This window comes from Martes martes (genome assembly GCF_963455335.1).
Source record: "Martes martes genome assembly, chromosome: 5".
In the NCBI taxonomy this organism is placed as follows: Eukaryota; Metazoa; Chordata; class Mammalia; order Carnivora; family Mustelidae; genus Martes; species Martes martes.
In genome coordinates this window covers 88,976,945-88,999,350 of record NC_137892.1, presented here as the reverse complement: position 1 = coordinate 88,999,350, position 22,406 = coordinate 88,976,945, and positions in this window count along the sequence as shown.

Sequence of the window (22,406 nt, the reverse complement as noted above, 5' to 3'; positions counted from 1 at the left end):
GAGGCTGGGGTGAGTTTGGGGGTGGTGGCTCCCCTCTGTAGGACTTCTGAGCTTCCTGCATCAGGCTCAAGGACCTGGTGTCCTTATCAGAAGACTGGGCAGGGAGGAAAGCTCACCTAGCTGACCACCCCCTCCCCAATCTGGGGCCCAGCCAAACTGTCCGACTCTGGGTGACCTTACCTCCAAGCCATCATCAGCGACAGTGGTGGGAGCCACCACAGCAGCCACAGCAAAGAAGATCAGATCACTTGCCATTCATTCCTTTTAAATCCTACAAACCTTGTGAGCGTTTAATGAACCCCATTTTACAGACAAGGCCACTGAGGCTCAGAAGAGTTCAGTGACCTCCCAAAGCTACACAGTTTCTAAGTGCCAGTGTCAGGACTCACACGTGGTCTGACCAACTTCAAAACCTCTAGAGGGTGGATGAAGCTGGACCAACACCGCTCTTGCCCTACCACGCCCACTAACCCCCAAACGCAAGGCCTCACAGGGCAGCATCTTCTGTGCTCTGAGGCCTATCTGGCCTCTGCTTATTTTATTTTATTTTATTTTATTTTACTTTATTTTATTTTATTTTATTTTTTGGGCTCTGCTTATCTCGAGCCCAGTTCTGCCCCAGGTCCTGGCCCACCCTTCCAGAGCTAGGCAGGCGGGGGCTGGAGCAGGCTGGGCTCAAGAAGTTTCTACCGGGGTCACCTGGGTGGCTCAGTGGGTTAAAGCCTCTGCCTTGAGCTCAGGTCATGATCTCAGGGTCCTGGGATCGAGCCCCACATGGGGCTCTCTGCTCAGCGGGGAGCCTGCTTCCCCCTCTCTCTGCCTGCCTCTCTGCCTACTTGTGATCTCTGTCAAATAAATAAAATCTTAAAAAAAAAAAAAAAAGAAGTTTCTACCACTCCCCCACCCTCAATGCCCCCAGCCCCACAGTTGTTTAAAACACACAGGACGCCAAGATCTTATCTGTCTTATCCTTGCTCATTGTGCTTGTAACACACTTGGCACGTGTCTCCAAAGCGAGGGCTGCTTGGGTGCTCCACGGGGAGGGGCGCAAGTGGCATAGTCCATGCGGCCTGGCACGTGGGAAGGGGCCTGAGCTCCGCTTGGCCCTCGGACTGGGCCCAGCCTGGCCAGCATTAGCGTCACACACACGTCAGAGTAGCCATGGTCACTTTTGTTAGTTGAGATTACTGCACTTGGCCTGGAAAAAGAGAAAAGGGAAGGGGCCCAACCCAACAGGCCAAAGTGGGTGAGGGAGGGGGCACCACAAAATCCTGGGGGCAGAGTTGAGCAGAGATCTGTGGCTAGGGCTGGCAGGACGGCATGCCAGGGTTCTGGAGGTAGCCTCAGCACCCACGTGCCCCGGGGGTCCTCGCCCTGCCCCCCACTGCTTCCTGCTCTGACCCCACCATGCCTGGGGCCCCGGAGGACCCCTCCCCCACCTCCCAAGAACACAGGCTTTGGAGTCAAAGGAACCTGGGTTTGGATCCTGAGACTGGAAGCTAGCTACTTAACCTCTCTGGGTCACACATTCCTGGTCTCCCAGCTGGCATAACCTTGTGATAAAGGGGCTCATGAAAAAGTGGATAACAATAATGCCTGTGTTTATTAAGTGCCCACTGTGGGCCAGGAGAGTTCCTGTATTATCTCCCTAAATCCTCAAAACCATCCTTGGAGGGTTAGTGCCATTCTTATTGCCCCCATGTTATAGGCAGGGAGACTGAAGTTTAGGTTAGGTAATTGGCCAAAGCTGGTGAGACAGGTGGGCTAGGCCCCCCGAGTCCACGCTCTCAGCTCTCACGATGTGCCAGTGGCTGCTGTGTGAGGGTGGTCGGAGCCCTCGGCTCCCCGCCTTGCCCACTGTGCAGAGGAGCTGCCAGACTCCCAGTGGCAGCCAAGGATGCTGGCCTCATGCTAGCATGCTGCCCAGGCTCCCCCCTCATAGGCCCTTCTGACTCTGTGGAAGACCTTTCCAGATCACCTCCCTGAAAGCCTCTTCCTCCTTCCTCAGGGCTGGGGTTGGGGGTCTGACATGGTGTGGGGCCGTCCTCCAATGACACAAGGGAAGGGCAGCGGATCTCAGAAGAAGCCTGTGTCGTTGGGGTTTGTTTGTTTGTGAAGATTGTATTTATTTATTCATGACACAGAGAGAGAGGGGCGCAGAGGGAGAAGCAGACTCCCCACTGAGCAGGGAGCCTGATTGGAACTTGATTCCCAGGACCCCAGGATCGTGACCTGAATGAAGGCAGAGGCTTAACCAGCTGAGTCCTCCAGGCGCCCAAGGGTACATTCATTTTTAATCTACTCCTTCCAACCACTTGCCTGGCCTAGGATGGGCCTGGTGTTCCAGTGGGTAATTGGATTAATCCCAGAAGGGGCTGTTTTAAGGGGAGTGGGAGGAAAGGGGTCTTCATTCCCACCCTTCCCATCCCAGCTCACGAATCACTTCCTGAGGGAATGGCTCAGGCTCAGGCCAGGCCCTTGCCCTGTCCCCTTATTGCGGTGCTAGGTGTGGCTTTGATCACCATCTCCCCTCCCATCCAGGACTGGGTACTTCTTGTGGGCAGAGACAAGCTAGCTTTGCTCATCACTGCCCCTAGGGCCTTGCGCTCAGGCCCCCCGCATAAGGTAAACAACAGCCTGCCTGGACCCACAGGGTCCCAGGAAGGCTGAGAGGCAGCAAGAGGCTGTCAGTCAATCAACCAATTAACTAACTGATGAACCCAGGCCTTAGAGGAGCTCAGTTTCACCTGCTGTGATTTACGTAGTAAAGAGGTTTCCCTCAGTTTTCTCGCTATCAAGGAAAAGAGCTTCAGCCCACGGCCATTTTGCCATTTGCTGAGAGAAAAGCCCCTGAGTTTCCAGATCTCAGCGACCTCATTGTAAAAGGTGAAGGGAAAGTATAGCCTCACTTAGTTTTGTGGATAAAACGGAAGGGCACGGTCCCCCACGCCCTGATCCGTGATTGAGGTGCTGGCCTCGGGCCTTGCTCCCCGCCCTCGGAAGTGTGGTGCTCTGTCGCCACCTGGTGGACATAACAGACCATGCAGGGGGAGGCCAAGCTCCCCCGTCTGGGGTAGGACTCGGAATGCGGCTGCCCTCCCGCGCGGGCCGAAAAAGAGGCAGTGGGTTTAGGTGACTTCCTGGCAAGGGGCGGGGCTGAGGAGAAGGAGCGCGGGTGGATGGGGAACTGCTGCTTGAAAGTCAACTGACTGGAGACCGACAATGGCCCCATTGTGTCCGGGGCCTTGACCTTGATTTCCTGCCACTCTCATCTCTGGCGTGGCATCACCCCGGTCTGATTGGCCGGGAGTCCACTCCGTGACAGTGGGCGGGCCCTGGGGCTGGAACCCGAGCGACTGGCTCCCCAGAGGCCAAGACGCGCGCGCCTGGCGCAGTACCCCTGGGGAAGCCCAGGGAAAGGCGACACCGCTCAGAAGTGCTTTCCTACTCCCTCTGCACCATCAGGTGTGGGGGGCCCAGAACTGCGGGCTCTCGTGGATAGGCGTGGCGCCGAGTGGGGGTGGAGGGTTAAGAACTGAGAGCTGCCCTCTGAGAGACCCTGCCCGAAATTAGTTATGGGATCTTCGGACTAGGCCTTTAAAACCTCCCACCTTTTTTTTTTTTTTTTTTTTTTTTTTTGCTGTTGTTTAAGTACACACCCACGGGTACCATTTCCATTGTAAAAAATATCACACAATACAATAAGAAGCTTAAGCTTTCCCCCTTTGTCACACTCACCACCCTCCTCGGGTAACTACTATTGTTAGTTTCATGAGCGTCTCTCCTGACCTCGTTCAATGTATATGAATCTGAACATATGAAAATACGTTTATGAGTTTGTGTACGGACTCTCTGGGCCTCCATTTTCTTTTCTTTTCTAAGATTTTATTTATTTATTTGACAGAGAGATCACAGGTAGGCAGAGAGGCAAGCAGAGAGAGGGAGAAGCAGGCTCCCCGCCTAGCAGAGAGCCTGATTCGGGGCTCATCCCAGGACCCTGAGACCACGACCTGAGCAGAAGGCCGAGGCTTTAACCCACTGAGCCCCATGGACCTCCATTTTGTAATATGAAAATAATAGGAAAGCTACCTGAGGTCATTCATAGGGAGTGTTTAGCTCAGCACCTGGCACTGTGTTGGTGACTATCATCACCATTACCATCTTTCTTGTCATTATCATCGGGCCTCAGACCCAGTGCTGAGGTCTGGATAGATGCCCTTTCTTACTCTGCAGCCTGCTCTTCCCCCTCCTTTTCCCTCCTGACAAACTGTGATAAAAATCTGTGTTCCCTAATGCCTGTGTTTTTTCAAAGCTAGAAGGAGCAGCTGGTGTTTTCTGCATGTTCTTCCCTGCCCTTCGCTTCCTTCACCCCCACTCCTCCCCTCGCCTTCCATATTTGACCTAGACGCAACCGCTCACCCCACGGCAGGGAGTACATACCATTCTGGGCCAGTGGAAGAGAATTCCACTGCCCAAACGGTGCTGCAGAACCCACAGTGACTCTACATGAAAGCTGTCCCCTGGGCAGCAGTAGGGGGGTGGGGCTCAAGAGGACGGGCTCTCTGTGAAAGGCCATTTACCTAAGTGCAGGGTCAGCCGGCTCAGTACCCCAGGATATGGCCAAGGGCAAGTCCCTTCACCTCCCGGAACCTCAGCTCACTCACCTGTACAATGGGCTCCTAGAGTAGCCATTGCATTCAATTGCTGTAAGAGTAACACGGCACCATAAAGAACCCTGGCACTGAGAAAGCTCAATGGTAGTTGTTATTATGTTGGAAAATAACGTGTCATGTTTATTTAGCACATTAGTCTTGTCAAGGGAATTGATAAGTTCTTCCTTCTTTTTAAAAGGAGCTAGTCCGGAGAAGGAAGTTTGGTTTTGATTGACAAGTCTCAAGAGAAAGGGAAATTCCTTTACCTCCCCTTCTGTTGGAGCAGCCACTTGTCACTTCCTGGAGCTGTTGCTGGTCCCTGAGATGGCCCACAGAGCTCCCTCCAGCCAGAGAGCACCAGCACGCAGGACACTGAAGGACCTCGCTGCTCCTGGTGATGCTACAGTGAAATGTCAAGCCCATGTGAGTAAGATGAAGCCACATCACCCATCAGGCAGTGACCCTGTGCTGAGCCTGTGCCACACCACACTGCCCAGCTCCTGGTCCCTGTGAAGTAAGGGCTTTATCCGGGAAAAAACTCACTGCACATATGAGCTCATATTTATTCAGTGCTTAGTTGATGCCAACTGTGTCATAAGCACAACGAACAAGTTCAGGACAGAGAAGATCTTGCCCTCATGTAGCTTGCTTTTTAATGGTTCTGCACATGATAACTTCCTCTGCTTCTGTTTTGTTTTTTCCAGGTGTAATTTGCATGCGTTAAAATCACTTTTTTTTTTTTTAGCACAAAGTCTATGAGTTTTAACAAACACAGTCACGTAACCATCATCATCGCAATCAAAATACGGAATATGTTCATCACCTCCTGAATTTTCTCTTGCTCTTTAATGACCAGCCACCCCCCTGCCCCCATCCCCAGCAACTGGCAGTCACTGTTCCCATCGCTGTCCTTACAGTTTTAACTTCTACAAAATGGAATCTTTCAGTAGGTAGCCTTTTGAATCTGGCTTCTCTACTTAACATGATGGACTTTGTTGTTGTTCTTTCGCGCTTTTTAAAAATATTTTATTTATTTATTTGTCAGAGAGGAAGAGAGAGAGCACAAGCAGGGGGAGCAGCAGGCAGAGGGAGAAGCAGGCTCCCCACTGAGCAAGGAGCCCCATTTGGGACTCGATCCCAGAACCCTGGGATCATGACCTGAGCCAACGGCAAACACTTAACGACTCAGCCACCCAGGTGCCCCCTTACCGTAATGTTTTGAGGTTCACCCAGATTGTTGTACCTGTCCGCAGTTCATGCCTTTTTTTCTTTCTTTCAACTCTTATTACTAAAATGTTCAAATATAAAGTTTAAAGAATAATACAGTGGACACCTGTAAACCTATTACCTACATTCAATATTTGTTTCCATTTTGCTGTCCTTTACAATGATGTATATACCCAGGCATATATTTGCTGCACCATTGGAAACACGTGGTAGACCTTGACACTGCCCCTCTAATACTTCACATGGATTACCCAAGAGTGAGGACAACTGAGAAGCATGTCCCACTGAGAAAGGCGACCACAATTCTCAAGTGCCATCTACTACCCATCCATTTGCAAATGTCCCCTATTTAAAAAAAAAAAAAGTCTTTTGTAACTTTTTACCCACCTGTCAGAGTTTTGTTTCTAAGTTTTTACAAGTTTGAAATAATTACAGATTCACAGGAAGATGCAAACAAATCAGAGTCCTGTGCACCATTTAACCAGCTTCCTGCAATGGTGACATCTTACAAGAGCTGTAGGAAAATATCCGAACCAGGACACTGACCTTAGCACATTACTGTTAATTACGTGGCAGGCCTTATTCTCCATTCACCATTTTATAACCTGCACTCATTTGTGTGCATGGATGTGTGAATAGTTCTGTGCACTGAAATCCCGTGTATGGATCTGTGTATCCACAGCCACAGCCAAAGAAGGTCACTGTGCCCTCATCATGGAAGGACTCTCATTGCCACCTCTTTGTATGGACACCCACTCTCTCTTCATGCCTCCCCGTCACCTGGCGACCACTAAGCTGTTCTCCAACTCTACAGTCTTGTCATTTTGAAAATACAGCCTTTGGAGGGGCGCCTGGGTGGCTCAGTGGGTTAGGCCGCTGCCTTCGGCTCGGGTCATGATCTCGGGGTCCTGGGATCGAGTCCCATATCGGGCTCTCTGCTCAGCAGGAAGCCTGCTTCCCTCCCTCTCTCTCTTTGCCTGCCTCTCTGCTTACTTGTGATCTCTCTCTGTCAAATGAATAAAATAAATCTTTAAAAAAAAAAAAAAAAAAAAAAGAAAATACAGCCTTTGTAGATGGAATTTTTGTCATGAAGCATAATGCCCTTGAGGTCCATCTAGGTTGTCACATGTATTCTCAGTAGTCTATGTCCTTTAGTGGCTGAGGAGTGTCCTTACCCAGATGGACCACAGGCTAGCTGTCACCAGCTGACATGTGAACTATTTTTGCTTTTTGGTGATGACACATAAAGTTGCAAACATTGATGTACAGGTTTGGATGTGAACCTAAGGTATACTTCACTTAGGTAAATACCTAGGGGTGGGATTGCTGGGCTGCACAGTTAAGTCTATCTTTTTGTGACTCCGCCCAACCCTTCTGCACACTGGCAGCCCAGCAGCTGGTAGGAGAGCTGCCTTCCCTCTGCAAACTGCCAGTCCTGGCTATCATTCCTTTAAAAAAAAAATTCTAGCCATTCTAACATATGTGTAACGGTATCTCACATAACTTTTAAATCATAAATAAGACCAACTTATAACTCTTCTTAAAGCCCTGCAGTGGCTTCCCATCACAGTCAGAATAAAATTCAAACTCATTTCTGAGGCTTTCCCTGACCTCTTAGAGGCTCTGCCTCTCGCTCTGCTCCAGCCCCAGCGACCTCCTGTTTTCTCTAATGCCCTAAGCTAGTTCCTCCCTAAAGGCTTTCACTTGTGGTTCCTTTTGCCCGGATTGTTCTTGCCTCAGGTATCCACATGGCTCTGTCTCTCTGTCTGTCTGTCTCTCTCTCTCTCTCCAGCAGTTTCTCAAGGAACTTACTAATGATGCAAGTAACTCCCATCCCTGCACTCACCTTCACAATTCTCTTACCCTGTTTTGTTTGTCTTCCCCGCACTGACCTCTTCTTGGTATAATGCAGATCAGTCACTGGCTCGGTTGCTGTCTGTCTCTGTCCTAAGAGGAGGGATTGGTTTTTGGATGACTGTCTCCACTGCTCAACACAATGCTTGGCACAGAGGAGACACTCTACAAATACTTGTTATGAGTGTGTATCAGAAACGTGGGACCCTCTCTTCTCATCCTCCTGACCCACCTTTTACTCATCGGGCATCCTGGCATCCGGCTTGGAGCAGGTGGAACCCCTTGTCTTAGCTGCTCCCCGTGGCTCTTGCCTTCTTCCCAGGGCTTGTCTCTGAGCTTGAGCACCGTGTCTGCAGGTCTGGGGAGGTTAATTCTGCCGGGGTAGCCACCGACCGACGACCAACGGAGCTGGAGTTGGCAGATATTTTCTCCCTCTCTGATACTGGGTGGAGGTTCGGAGGCGCTTGCTCTCAGCAGGTCCTCGCAGGATGAAGCCCCAGTTCCCCAAGCAGTGACCAGCTCCATAGTACACCATGTCCTGGCTTGCTTTCCTTCCCATGGGCTCTCCCCACTCCCCTGCTCCTGGCCCCTAGAATTAGCTCTAGAAGTGACTTCCAAGTAAACTCTTTCTCTGCTTTCTCTCCCCGCAAGGAGGTAGCAGGGGTGGAAAGAGCTCAGATTAAATTAGAACAAATTGGGTGCCTGGATGGTTCAGTGCGTTAAGCCTCTGCCTTTGACTCGGGTCATGATCCCAGGGTCCTGGGATCGAGCCCCACATCGAGCCCCACATCGGGCGCTCTGCTCAGCAGGGGGTCTTCTTCCCCACCCCACCCCCGCCTGCCTCTCTGCCTACTTATGATCCCTCTGTCAAATAAATAAATAAAATCTCTTAAAAAAATAAATAAATTAGAACAAATATATGGAGCCTATAGTCTAGTGGGAGAGACAAATAATATTTTTAAAAAGGTAACAGAATTTAAATAACTCTGGTTGTAGGGATAGATTTTTTTCAACAAAGGATGCTGGAGTAACCGAATATCCAAAAGGAAAACAAGAGATCTCAATCCCTACTTCACAACATACTTGAAATAGATCGAAGAATTAAGTATTTAATAAAGAAAAACTATAAAACTTCTAGAAGAAAGCATAGGAGAAAATCTACATGACCTTGGGATAGGCAGAGTTTTCTTACATCACAGGTAGAACTAATCATAAAAAGGGGCAGAGACAGCATTAAGAATATGAAAATGTAAGTCACAGAATAGAAGAAAGTTCTGCAATACATAATTTGACAATAATTTGCATCTACAACATACAGAGAAATATATAACTCAATAAGAAGGCAAGCATCCAAATTAAAATATGGCAAAAGATTTTAGCAAATAGTGTTTTTTTTAAGATTTTATTTATTTGAGAGAATGGGAGAGAAAAAGCATGAGCTGGGGGAGGGTCAGAGGGAGAAGCAGACTCCCTGCCCTGATGCGGGACTTGATCCTAGGACTCAATCCTGGGACTCCAGGATCATGACCTGAGCCTAAGGCAGTCACTTAATCAACTGAGCCACCCCGACTCCCTGGCAGATAGTTTTAAAGAAGATATACAAATATTCATAAGCACAGGAAAAGTTGTTTAATAGTAATAGCCATTAGGGAAATGTAAATTAAAACCACAAGATGATACCATACACCCATTAGAATGGCTAAAATTGAAAAGACTGGGGCGCCTGGGTGGCTCAGTGGATTAAGCCGCTGCCTTCGGCTCAGGTCATGATCTCAGGGTCCCGGGATCAAGCCCCGCATCGGGCTCTCTGCTCGGCAGGGAGCCTGCTTCCCCCTCTCGCTCTGCCTGCCTCTCTGCCTACTTGTGATCTCTGTCTGTCAAATAAATAAATAAAATCTTAAAAAAAAAAAATTGAAAAGACTGGTAACAAGTGTTGACAAGGACGTGGACCAGCATGAATCCTCATGCATTGCTGCTAGGAGTGTGAAATGGAAAAGCACTTTGGAAAAAAGGTTGGCAGTGTCTTATAAAATTACACATACACTTACCATCTGCCTAGCAATCTCCATTATAGTTATTTACCTGAAAGAAATAAAAATGGATGTCCACACACAAGACTTGTACATGAATTGTCAAAGCAGCTTTATTTATAATAGCCCCAAGCTGGAAATAGCCCAGGTATCCATCAACAGGCAAATAGATACATTGTGGAAAATTCCTACAATTGCTTGGTACTCAATAATAAAAAAACAAATATGGGTAAGCTAAGCACCACAACACAAAGAAACCTCCAAAACGTTAGGCTGAGTGAAAGAAGCCAGATAGAACACATACCGTATGATTACATTTAAATAAAGTTCCAGAACAAGCAAAAGGAAGCCGGGGGAACAGGAAGTAGGGTAGTGGTTGGCTGGGGCTGGCTGTGGACGGGTAGTTGGGGGTGGATACTGACTGGAAAGAGGGATCAGGAAAATTGAGTATGTTTTGGAAATACTCTGTATCTTGAGTTGAGTGGTGGGTATATGGGTATTTGTCAAAACTCATCTAACTGTACACCTTTTATTTATGCAAATTATACCTCTATAAGGCTGATTTTTTGTTGTTTTATTTTTTAAAGCTTTTATTTACTTATTTGAGAGAGAGAGAGAGAGCATGAGTGGCATAGAGGACCAGAGAGAGAGAGAGAGAAGCAGACTCCCCTCCAAGCAGGGAGCCTGATGCAGGACTCGATTCCAGGACCCTGGGATCATGACTTGAGCCGAAGGCAGACTCTTAACCGACTGAGCCGCCCAGGTACCCCAATAAGGCTGATTTTGAATGAGAAATAGCTATAGCTTGTGATAAGTGCCCCCAAAGGAAGAAAACATGGTATTATAAGAGAGAAAGATGGAGAAGGAAGACTACTTCTGATGGTTTGGGCAAGGAAGGACTCTTGAGGAGGTGATACTAGAGCAGAGATCGGAATGTCAAGATGGAGCCAGCCATGGAAAGATCCAGGGGAGGGCATTCGAGGAAAAGGTCACTGCAGGAACAAAGAGCCAGAAGCAGGAAGGAGTTTGATGCCCTCGGCAACAGTCCAAAGGCCAGTGTGACTGGGTGAAGTGGGTGGGTCAGAGAGTGGTAGAAGACAGAGTGGAGAGGTGGGCGGGAGCCAGATCTTGAATGACTTTATCAGCCCTGATAAAGATTTGGAATTTAAAATGAATAAAATGCACAGCCCTATATGGATCTAGTAGGGCAGAAACACAGAAGCAAATAAAGGCGAAATAGGATCATGGGTATAGATATATTTGGGGAGTGTATGGAGATAAAGGAGGGATTACTCAGCACTACTGGGAAGGCTTCCTGGAGGAGGTGACATTTCAGTTGAGATTGAAGGAAGAGTAGTGGAGGAGAGGGGCTGTTCCCGTGGAGGGTGCTATATCTACAGAAGCCCAAAGACGTGCAGCCCCATGGAACGTTCAAAGGCTTGAGCATAATGTCAGTCTAGTTGGAGTTTTCCCTGTAGGCGTGGAAATGGCAGGAGATCTGAGGCTGTAGGGACAGGCTTTTGAATCCTGCAGAGGAGGGAAAAACCCTAAAGAACTTTATGTAAGGGAATATTAGGGCCAAATTTACGTTTCATGTTTTTTTAAGATTTTATTATTTATTTGTCAAGGGGAGAGAGAGAGTACAAGCAGGGGGAACGGCAGGCAGAGGGAGTAGCAGGCTCATGGCTGAGCAAGCGACCCGATGTGGAACTCGATCCCAGCACCCTGGGATCATGACCTGAGATGATGGCAGAGGCTTAACTGACTGAGCCCCACAGACATCCCTAAGTTAACATTTCAGATCAAGCCTTCCAGAATGGTCAGGTGATGAGTAAGACCACTGGTTCTGGAGTGAGATCACGGGGAAGGCCTGAGCAGGAGCAGGCAGGGCAGGGAGAAGGGCTAAACTCTGTTAGGAGGTGATTGAGCCTGTCCTGAAGCTGGGGGACCACCTGGCTTCTGGCTTGGAGGCCTGGCTCCCCTGGGGAATGATGAGTTAAATAGGATGGATGACAAGAAACAGGTTGAGGAAGAGATTCATGCTTGGAGGCCCCAGGGGGCCATGGATGCTAACTTTAATGTGCACCTGCTCCCTCACTGGGCTTGTTACTTGAAGATCCCTAGGCCCTGGTCCCAGGGAGTCCGAAGCAACAGGTTTACACCGGAGCCCGAGAAAGTGCGTATGGACAAGAGTGCGGAGGGCCACTCCCACTCTGGCGCTGCTGGACGCCATACCTACAGGGCTGCCCTCCGGGCCGTCCAGGGGCCTGGAGCAGGAGGTGGGGCAGGTGCATCCTCGTCTGGAATGCGGCCAAAGCAGTCCAGCAATTCAGGCAAAGGTGGCGTCCAAAATAAGGCTCGGGGTGGAGTGGGAGCAAAGGTAGCTTGTGTCTCCACTGCGGCCGCTAAAGAATTGCAAGAGGGTGGCCCTGGTCGTCATATGAAACTCCCAATGACGTGTCCAGGGAGCTACAGAAACTAGGATTGGGGCCAAGGCTGAAGCACAGGTCTGCATATGCACCCTCTCCTAGGGTGTAGATGGGGGGGGGGTCGCGTGCGTGGTGGGGATTCAGGAAGGCCGTGGGGAGCTCTGTGTAAGTTCTGTAAAGAGAAAGCAGCTTCTCCTCTGTGCACCACCCGACCTTCACTACAGCCCAGCGGGCTCGGTCCCATTATTTCCATTTTACAGATGAGGGAAATGAGGCCTCTAGAGGTTTAGTAAATTGTTCTGGGTCCCAAAGCCAGGATGCAGGGGAACCCGGGCTGGAACACTGGCCTCTGGACCTTTCGAATCCTAGCATTGACTTGTCCCCACAAGTGGGAGAGGTTACTTTCTCTCTTCATCTTAAATGATCTTCCAAGCAAGGGAGCGGGGCACAGTACAAGTTTTCTCCGTCTCGTCCTGTTCAGAAAGTATGTATGTCAGGGTGCCTGGGTGGCTCAGAGGGTTAGGCCTCTGCCTTCGGCTCAGGTCATGGTCTCGGGGTCCTGGGATCGAGCCCCACATCGGGCTCTCTGCTCCGCAGGGAGCCTGGTTCCCCCTCTCTCTCTGCCTGCCTCTCTGCCTACTTGTGATCTCTCTCTCTCTGTGTCAAATAAATAAAATCTTAAAAAAAAAAAAAAGAACTCAAAAAACCCTCATGTTTTAAGAAAAAAAAAAAAAAAGTATGTATGTCCTGGGGCGCCTGGGTGGCTCATGCTTATGGTCATTGTCCTGGGGTCCTGGGATGGAGCCCAAGCCTGGGGTTGGGCTTCTGGCGGGGAATCCGCTTCTCCCGCTACCCCTCCCTCCTTCTCATGGTCTTGCTCACTCTCTGGCTTGCTCGCTGTCTCTCATAATAAAATCTTTGAAAGAAAGAAAGAAAGAAAGAAAGAAAGAAAGAAAGAAAGAAAGAAAGAAAGAAAAGAGAAAGAGAGAGAGAAAGAGAGAGAGAAAGAGAGAGAGAAAGAGAGAAAGAAAGAGAGAAAGAAAGAAAGAAAGAAAGAAAGAAAGAAAGAAAGAAAGAAAGAAAGAAAGAAAGAAAGAAAGAAAAGGAAAGGAAAGGATCTAGGTCCTTACTTCCTGTGCTTTCCAAAGAAAAGGCTCCCAGGGCCTCATAGCACAAACTGAGTTGTCAGTTCCCAGCCGGGAGCCCTTGCCTGATCTGCGGATCTCACAGCCCTGCCACCTGCCTCTAGCAGCAGAAGGAGGTGGTTGAGGCGGCAAATCTGTCCCCAGTGCCACAGCGTAGTCCTGTTTGGCTGTGATGCCATCATACTCAACAGCATATGGCTGCAAAGCTACTATGTTGAGAGCGGACAGGAATGGGATTTTCCGTGTGCCAGATTTCACTCCCTCTCTGAAACAATTCTTGTAGTAAACAGAGGTTTTCTGATCTTAAGATCTGGAGGATGGGAATTCCTTTACACTTTTAAGTAAAACTATTGTCTTGCAGAGTTTCATTCTGTTGGTGGTGCAAATGTCTTTTAAAGGTGGAAGCTCTTCTGGGTTCCCTCCCTTCCCCCAAAAGCTAGGACAGGAGGAGACCTCGGCCACCAACTCTGTTCTGGCCCCAGGCCACCCCAGGGAGGAGACCTCCGTATGCCCCATGGCTGTCACCCCTTGGCAAATGGGGTGGGGAAGAGGAAAGACTTGCTGAGTGTGGGAGGGAGGCTGAGGGGTGGAGGGGGCGAAGGAGGGCCAGGAAGCGAGTAGAATGTGACTTTTAGGAGGAGAATTATTTTGAACCACGTCTTGTGTGCTGACAGCATAATGATCATTATTAGGACCTCAGATGTAACACGAAGCCCGCCCTGAAGTTAAATTTTCCCTTTCAGATAAGCATGGCCTGTCAACCCACCATAGGATGGTTCTATGCCCACCTCCTCCACGCTGGGGCCTGGGGGGTGGTGGAATGTTCCAGCTGCTTCCTGAGACTTAACTTTCATTAAGGACTTTGCTTTTTTTAGTAAACAAGCCACCTGTTTTCTACCTTAGCCATATCAAATCAACCTGAGACAGACCGTGCAAGGACCACAGCTGTTTTTGCAGCTTCCTCCCTACACTGAGTTTTGGAGCTGCTATCTGGAGTCTTACCTCCCCAGGGATGCTCCTCGCCACACTGTGACCTCTAATAGAGGGGCAGACCCAGGGCCTGAATTATGCCCAGACAGATTATTTTTGGCTTCCGCCGTGCTTTAAAAATCAGTTTTCACATCAATACCCTGTTTGCAGGCTCCTCTTGGAAACTCAGAAAACCTAGCTGCCGTGGGCCACATTTCCCTGGGACACATGGCGGGAGCTGAATAATAGTGGCTCCCTTTGCACAGAGCTTGGTCTCTGGTTTGCCAAAGTCCCCACCACTCTCCATCACCCTCCATCCACGCCCTAAGAGAGAGTAGTAGTTTAGAGACAGATAAGGAGATACAAATTTCAGTCCTGATTCTACCACTTATTTTCTGTGGCTCCTTGAGCAGGTGTCTGCATCTCTCAGAAGACTGCTTTCAATCCTTATGAAGAGGAAAATGGCATTCACTGAGGCTTTGCCAGGTTTGTTTATTGCTGTATATTTCCTGCCAATAGTAGAGGCAGCTAAAGATGTATACAAATGGACACACTATTGCAAATGTAAGCTTCATATAAACAAGGACTTGCTTTCTTTCTTTTTTTAAGGATTTTATTTAATTGACAGCGAGAGACACCGCCAGAGAGGGAACACAAACAGAGGGAGTGGGAAAGGGAGAGCCAGGCTTCCTGCCAAGCAGGGAGCCCGACGCGGGGCTCCATCCCAGGACCCTGCGATCATGACCTGAGCTGAAGGCAGACGCTTAGTGACTGAGCCACCCAGGCACCCATAAGCAAGGATTTTCTAAATGCATTTTTTATTTATTTCTACACTCTCAAAGTTTAGGATAGTCCCTGGCACAGGGTAGGCACATAGCAAGTGTATTGAGTGAATACATGGATTTAATTTTGTCCTTAGTTCTTATGCCTCATATGTCGGGTGCTTCATTATTATTATTGGCCCATTTTTAAAATATAAATGCAAATGGACATAATGGTTGAGTATTTCAGGGCTATTCTTCGGCATTATTGATGGGAATTTTACGGCCATACTCCCCTGCGTCATTGCCTAAGAGAAAAATGTGTTTTTCTCCAGGACTGGGGTCCTAAGATCATTATCCGAATACCAGGCCACTTGAGGAATCAATGCTTCAAAAAGTCACAATTAAAAGCGCACACATTTATATGATGCTTCTTGAGAGCTCAAGGTGCTGTACAAATATTTAAAGCATTAAGTGCTCCCTGAAGCACTTTCCTCAGAAATAACACTTCCAGAAAGGAGAGGGCATTTAGGTAAAACCAATGGCTGGTTTTATGCCACCATCTCAAGAAGGCTCAATCTCTGAGTGCTGAAATTTGCTCCCCGTTGGATGCAACTTTCCTGGAAATACAGGTGAAGATAGGCTGACTCCCAAACTGATTCAATGTTAGCCTGTCGGACTGTTGTTTCACTTGTGCCAAAGGTTTTGGTGGCATGTAGGGGTCAGCTGTGTTTTTTGTTTGCTTAGCATCCGCTTCCTGGTTATGGTAACTAAATTTCAGGTTTCCTAGGGAAGCCGTTCCTTGCACACTTCCAACTGTAGGATTTGGTGGTGCCTAACCTCACCCCCAGCTCTCCTCTAGAGCTGGGTCACAGTGTCACATCTCTTGGCTCCAGCCCCCCATTCTGAAAAAAGCAAGTTACCCAAAGCCAGTGTAAACACTAAACCTGGAACTTTTCTTAAGACTGTTGGGAAAGAGAATGCCTTTTATTTGCTGGGACTTTTTATTGTGAGAATGTAATTGTGAAACTGTCAGAGGCGCTACTTGAGAATGCAGAGAAAAGAGAGCTGAGCCAGAGAAAGCAGGAGAGGAAATTCCTGGTAACAGTGTTTGAGTGAATGGATCCAGATATGCCTGAAACTTACCTTTGAATTTTTGTTTCATGAGCCGATACATAAAATCTCTTTCCTTCTTTCTTATACCAATTTGAATAATATTTTAGTCAATTACATTGAAGACATTCCTGCCTAGTAAAGTAGAATCTGAAAATGTAGATCAGAAAAAGAGGCACAAAACTGTGAGACTCATTGCTCAGATGAAAACCAAAATCTTGAACCATGGCCAGAGGCAAGTTTGCCTCTTCTTCCTTGACCTGGACCTCAAATTCCATTAGACTCTGGCAGAGCAGTGAACTAAGAAAGAGAAGAAGAAGCATAAGTGTTTGTTTCATTTCTTTAATACCCTGACACAAAATAAGAATCTGGTCATTCTCTGCTGAAGTCAGTGCTTGTGTTGGCCACATTCATTGGCTTTGTTTTCACATGTGTTCATTTGTCTGCTTCCATAAGTAGAAGACACTGAAATAAGCCAGAGGCCAGGTCTTAGTGGACTTCTCCAGTGCTTTAAAACTCTCTGGACTTGAGGCTCCTGGGTGGCTCAGTCGGTTAAACATCTGCCTTCGGCTCAGGTCATGATCCCAGGGTCCTGGGATCGAGCTCCCATTGGGCTCCCTGCTCAGTGGGGAGCCTGTTTCTCCCTCTCCCTCTGTCTGCTGCTCCCCCTGCTTGTGCTCTCTCTCTCTGTGTCAAAGAAATAAAATATTTCTAAAAATAAAATAAAATAAAACTTTTTGGACTTAACCTAGAAGAGTTCCACTAGTGTTTGCCACTGAGCCAGGGAGCTCCATAAAGATGTTCAACTTGCACAGCATCTAGAGGAGGCTGTTTAATACAGTTACTGGGTGCTTCTGTGTGCCAGGCTCCAATTCCACACAGCTCTGAGGAAGTGGTAGCAGGCTTTCTCTTTTTGAGGAAGGCTTATTTCCAGTCCTTTGTCAGCCTTTCTTGACCCTTTGGGGCTGCACCTTTGGCATGACCCCCCTTTCCCTTCTGACCAGCCTGAACTCTGCTGCCCAATGATTCTTAACAAAAGACTGCCTCCCATGCAGAGAAAGGGGAACCCTCCTACGCTGTTGGTGGGAATGCAAGCTGGTGCAGCCACTCTGGAAAACAGCATGGAGGTTCCTCACAAAGTTGAAAAGAGAGCTACCCTACGACCCAGCAATCACACTACTGGGTATTAACCCCAAAGTTACAAATGTAGTGATCTAAAGGGGCACATGCACCGGAATGTTTACAGCAGCAATGTCCACAATAACCAAACTATGGAAAGAACGTAGATGTCCATCAACAGATGAATAGATAAAGAAGATATGATATATATATATGTGTGTGTGTGTGTGTGTGTATACACACACACACACACACACACACACACAATGGAATACTACGCAGCCATCAAAAGCACAAACTCTTGCCATTTGCAATGACGTGGATGGAACTAGAGGGTATTATGCTAAGAGAAGTAGGTCAATCAGAGAAAGACAATTATCATATGAGCTCTCTGATATGAGGAATTTTAGAGCCAGGGCAGGGGGTCATGGGCGGCAGGGTGGGAGAAAATGAAACAAGATGAGACCAGGGAGGGAGACAAACCATAAGAGACTCTTAATCTCAGGAAACAAACTGAGGGTTGCTGGGGGGTGGTGAGGTAGGAATAGGGTGGCTGGGTGATGGACATTCGGGAGGGTATGTGCTATGGTGAGTGCTGTGAAGTGTGTAAGCCTGATGATTCACAGACCTGTACCCCTGGGGCAAATAATACATTATATGTTTAAAAAAAAAAAAAAAAAAAAGACTGCCTCCCTTTCCCGTTTCCCATTCCCGGGAGCTCACTGCTTCACTGTAGGTTTCATATTGAATCTATATGCTTCTTAACCTTTTTTTTTTTAAGATTTTATTTATTTATGACAGAGATAGTGAGAGAGGGGACACAAGCATGGGGGAGCTGGAGAGGGAGAAGCAGGCTCCCCTCTGAGCAGGGAGCCTGATTTGGGGGTCGATCCCAGGACCTGGGATCATGATCCAAGCTGACAGCAGATGCCTAACGACTAAGCCACCCAGGTGCCTCTCTTCTTACCGTTTAATAAAACAAATGCTGAGACTAAAAGCTCACAGTTTGGAGCACTTACAGGGAGCTGACACTATGTTTTCACATGCATTATCTCAGTTAATCCTCAAAATGATGCTCTAAAGTAGATATTAATGCTATCCTTTTTTTTTAGATGAGGAAACTAAGGCACAGAGAGGTCAAGTAACTTGCTCAAGTCCCATAGCCAATAAGTGATGGAGTCTAAATGCAGCCCTGTCATTCCAGTTCTAGACCCCATGCCCCTACCAGAAGATTCTGCTATCTCCAGAGCTCTTCCACAACCTGTGCTGTCTCTTACTTTGTTCCTCACAGCTCTATAATTCCCGCAGTCCACTCAGGCAGGTCTTACAGTTATGCCTACTGTTCTCTGATTTTATTGTCTTTGCTTATTTGGTTTTTTCCTTTTTGTTTTGTTTTGTTTTTTAAAGATTTTATTTATTTATTTTGACAGAGAAAGAGAGATCACAAGTAGGCAGAGAGGCAGGCAGAGAGGGAGGGAGAACCAGGCTCCTGTTGAACAGAGAGCCCAATGTGGGGCTCAATCCCAGGACCCTGAGATCATGACCTGAGCCGAAAGCAGAGGCTTAACCCACTGAGCCACCCAGGCGCCCCATCTTTGCTTATTTGTTTAGTCATTTGTTCATTTACTCACTCAGCACATATATACTGAGAATGCTCTCTTGTCTCCTACTTCTCCAAATCCTGCCTTTCCAGGCTGCACTCCACACCCTTCCTTTCATGCATCCCACCTCAGCCTGTGCAGCTGACGTGGCCTCTCTTTCATGAATGCCAGGAACACAAAGGAGCGTGACAACATAGTTGAGCATTCATTTTCACAGGGGCCTTACCAGGTCTCATGCTCCCTGGCTTTCCCACCAGGAGGCAGTTGCCTGGAGGAGGAGTTGAAGGAACACCTCTCCTTTCGTGGCCATCACAGCTTTGAGTGCACATTAGCCATCCAAGAAACATTCTTTCATTGGATTGTTGTTGAGTGAACAAATGGGATCCAGTGAAAATATGATGGTTTTTATTTTTTTTAATATTTTATTTATTTATTTGAAAGAGAGAGAGGGAGAGAGCACAGGAGAGGGAGAAGCAGACTCCCTGCTGATCAGGGAGCCCAATATGGGGCTCCATCCCAGGAGTCTGAGGTCATGACCAGAGCTGAAGGCAGCCACCTAACCGACTGAGCCACCCAGTTGCCCCTAAGAATATAATGGTTTTTAAAATGGCCTTGTGAAGGGGCTCCTGGCTGGCTCAGTGGGCAGAGCGTATGATGCTTGATCTCAGGTTTGTGAGTTTAAGCCCCATGTTGGACATAGAGCCTACTTAAAAAAAAAAAATCTGAGATAAAATGGCCTTGTGAAAAATCATGAATCTGGATTCTTCCTTTCATTGAGACTTCCTGTAAAGTTTAAGAGGTAGGTGTTTTTTATTTTTTTTATTTTTTATTTTTTTTTAAAGATTTTATTTATTTGACAGACAGATCACAAGTAGGTGGAGAGGCAGGCAGAGGGAGAAGGGAGCAAGCAGGCTCCCTGCTGAGCAGAGAGCCTGATGCGGGGCTCGATCCCAGGACCCTGACATCACGACCTGAGCCGAAGGCAAGGCTTTAACCCACTGAGCCACCCAGGCGCCCCAAGAGGTAGGTGTTTTTAAAAAAAAAATAAAAGAGGTAGGTGTTATTATCCCCATTTTATAGGTAAGATTGAGGCTTAAAGAAAGTGGGTAAGTTGGCCACGTCCGTGAAATGGATGAATCCCAGGCTCCCCGACCCCTGTACTGTGCCGCCCCTGCAGTCCTTAGCTGGTTCTCCCGAAGTCATGTATGTGGAAAATCCATTGCAGCTTCTGTGGCTAATGAACTTTTACAGAGAATATGCTTTGTCAGGGCCTTCTACACAGACATTTTTCTTTATTTCCAGGAATGGAAGGCAACTCGCTGCTGTTTTATGAAGAAACCTGGTGAAACTCCAGCAACTTCTACCACTGGCCGACTGCTGAGTTCTGGGCCTTGAGTTCAAATTCTAGAAAAGAACCACATGGGATGTATAACCTGGCCATGTCTCTTGGGTTCTTGGCTGCTGCTGGCAACATTCTCTGGGTTTGTGCTCATATGAGAACCCTCCTTTACTATGGATGTGGAGGTGGATGTGAGGGTGGGAAATGTTCTGTTTTTCTTTTTCTTTTTTTTAAGATTTTATTTATTTATTTGACAGAGGAAGATATCACAAGTAGGCAGAGAGGCAGGCAGAGAGAGAGAGGAGGAAGCAGGCTTCCTGCCGAGCAGAGAGCCCGATGCGGGGCTCCATCCCAGGACCCTGGGATCATGACCTAGGCCGAAGGCAGAGGCTTTAACCCACTGAGCCACACAGGCACCCCTGTTTTTCTTTTGATAGTTAAGCCCTCTCAATCCCAACCCACTCAGTAAAAGGGGAGTGGCCAGGGACCTTACTGAAAATGTGTCTCATCATCTCTTCTTCCCCAGCACAGCCTCCATTTGTCCCAACTAGCCTGAGAAGCTTTCCTCCCTTTAAAGGCGCTTATCCCTGCCTTATACCCCCTTCCTCACCTTGCCCTGCCCTCATTAGAACCTCAGTGGCATATGCTTGCTCCCAAAGGCCTGGAAAATTTTCTAGCCAAAAAGTCTTGCTGTCAGAGTATACTTAGGAACAGATGAGCTCTGCATCAGTTCTTCTGTACTAGTTTCTGTAAAGGGTGGATCTTGCCCCTAATGGTCCATATGTGGTTTTGGGGTGTTGTGTGAGTGACCTTCATTCCTCAGAGGCTAATAGGCCTCTGTCCCCAAACCCCTGGTGCTTCTCCTTTCTCTCTAATCCCTTCTCTGTCTTGGTTCTCAGCAAGTTTCCCTTCCACCGTATCCCTCAAACCTCATTCCGGCTCAATTCCGCAGCCCCCCCACCTCCACATGGAGTTCCCCTCTTCAGATCTGCCATACAACCCAGTTCTCCCTGCCCTGCCCTGCTCCCAGCATCTTCCTGCCCACTCATCTCTGCCCTTTGGGACCCTGGGGTCATGTTTTCAGTCTCTTCTGTTAGTACAGCTAATACTTTGTCTGAAGCCATGATTCTTCTCTACCTTTCACAACGGTGTTTTTTTTCCCCTTTAAAGATTTTATTTATTTATTTGAGAGAGAGAGTGCGAGGGAGAGCAGAAGCAAAGGGAGCAGCAGAGGGAGAGGGAGAAGCAGACTCCCTGCTGAGGAATCCTGGGATCATGACCCAAACAGAAGGCATTTGATCAACTGACTGATCCACCCAGGCGCCCCTCACAATTGTCTTTTTTCCCATTTATATGCATTTCTTTAAAAAAAATGTATAAAAGAAAAAGTATCACTTTAAACTATTAAGTAAATAGTAAACAGGACAGGTGGTACTTTGATATGAGACACACTATTCATCAACTCCCGATCTTCAAGGACAATGTCTCAGTTAGCTGGGCAATGCCAAAAGGTGCTCACTAGAAACTGATTGTAAAATAACTTTTTTATCTTTTAGGTCTAATTGGCTTTAATAAATGATTCCTAAATTAGGCAGCATCCCATCTACCTAGTAGAGGGGATTTGTACAAAATGGAAGAGGTTTTTTTCGTAGGAGTGAGGATGGAGCAAGGAAGTTATTAGCAAAAGAAGAGAAAGGATATTCCTAGGGGAAGAGTGGTGGGATTCCTGTAATGCAGATTACCCCACCTTCCTTTGAGGGATGGAGAGCACCAGGTGACAGATTGCCTCATTGGTGCTTATCAGGAAATTCCTGACCACATTTCTGGCAAAGGTTGAAACTGCAATTACGTTGTGTTATTAAGCCCGGGTTTGGGGCGCCTGGGTGGCTCAGTCGTTAAGCGTCTGCGTTCAGCTCAGGGCATGATCCCAGCCAGCATCTTGGGATCAAGCCCCATATCAGGCTCCCTGCTCAGCGGGAGCTTCTCAGCCTGCTTCTCCATCTTCGCCTCCCCTGTGCTGTGTTCCCTCTCTCACTCTATCATAAATAAATTTTTAAAAATCTTAAAAAAGAAAAAAAGCCTGGGTTTGGTGACTTGGCCAAAGTGACACCTTTTGGGGCCCATGGTTTTTCTCTTTGACAGGTCTAAAATCCTATAGTTTGAGAGG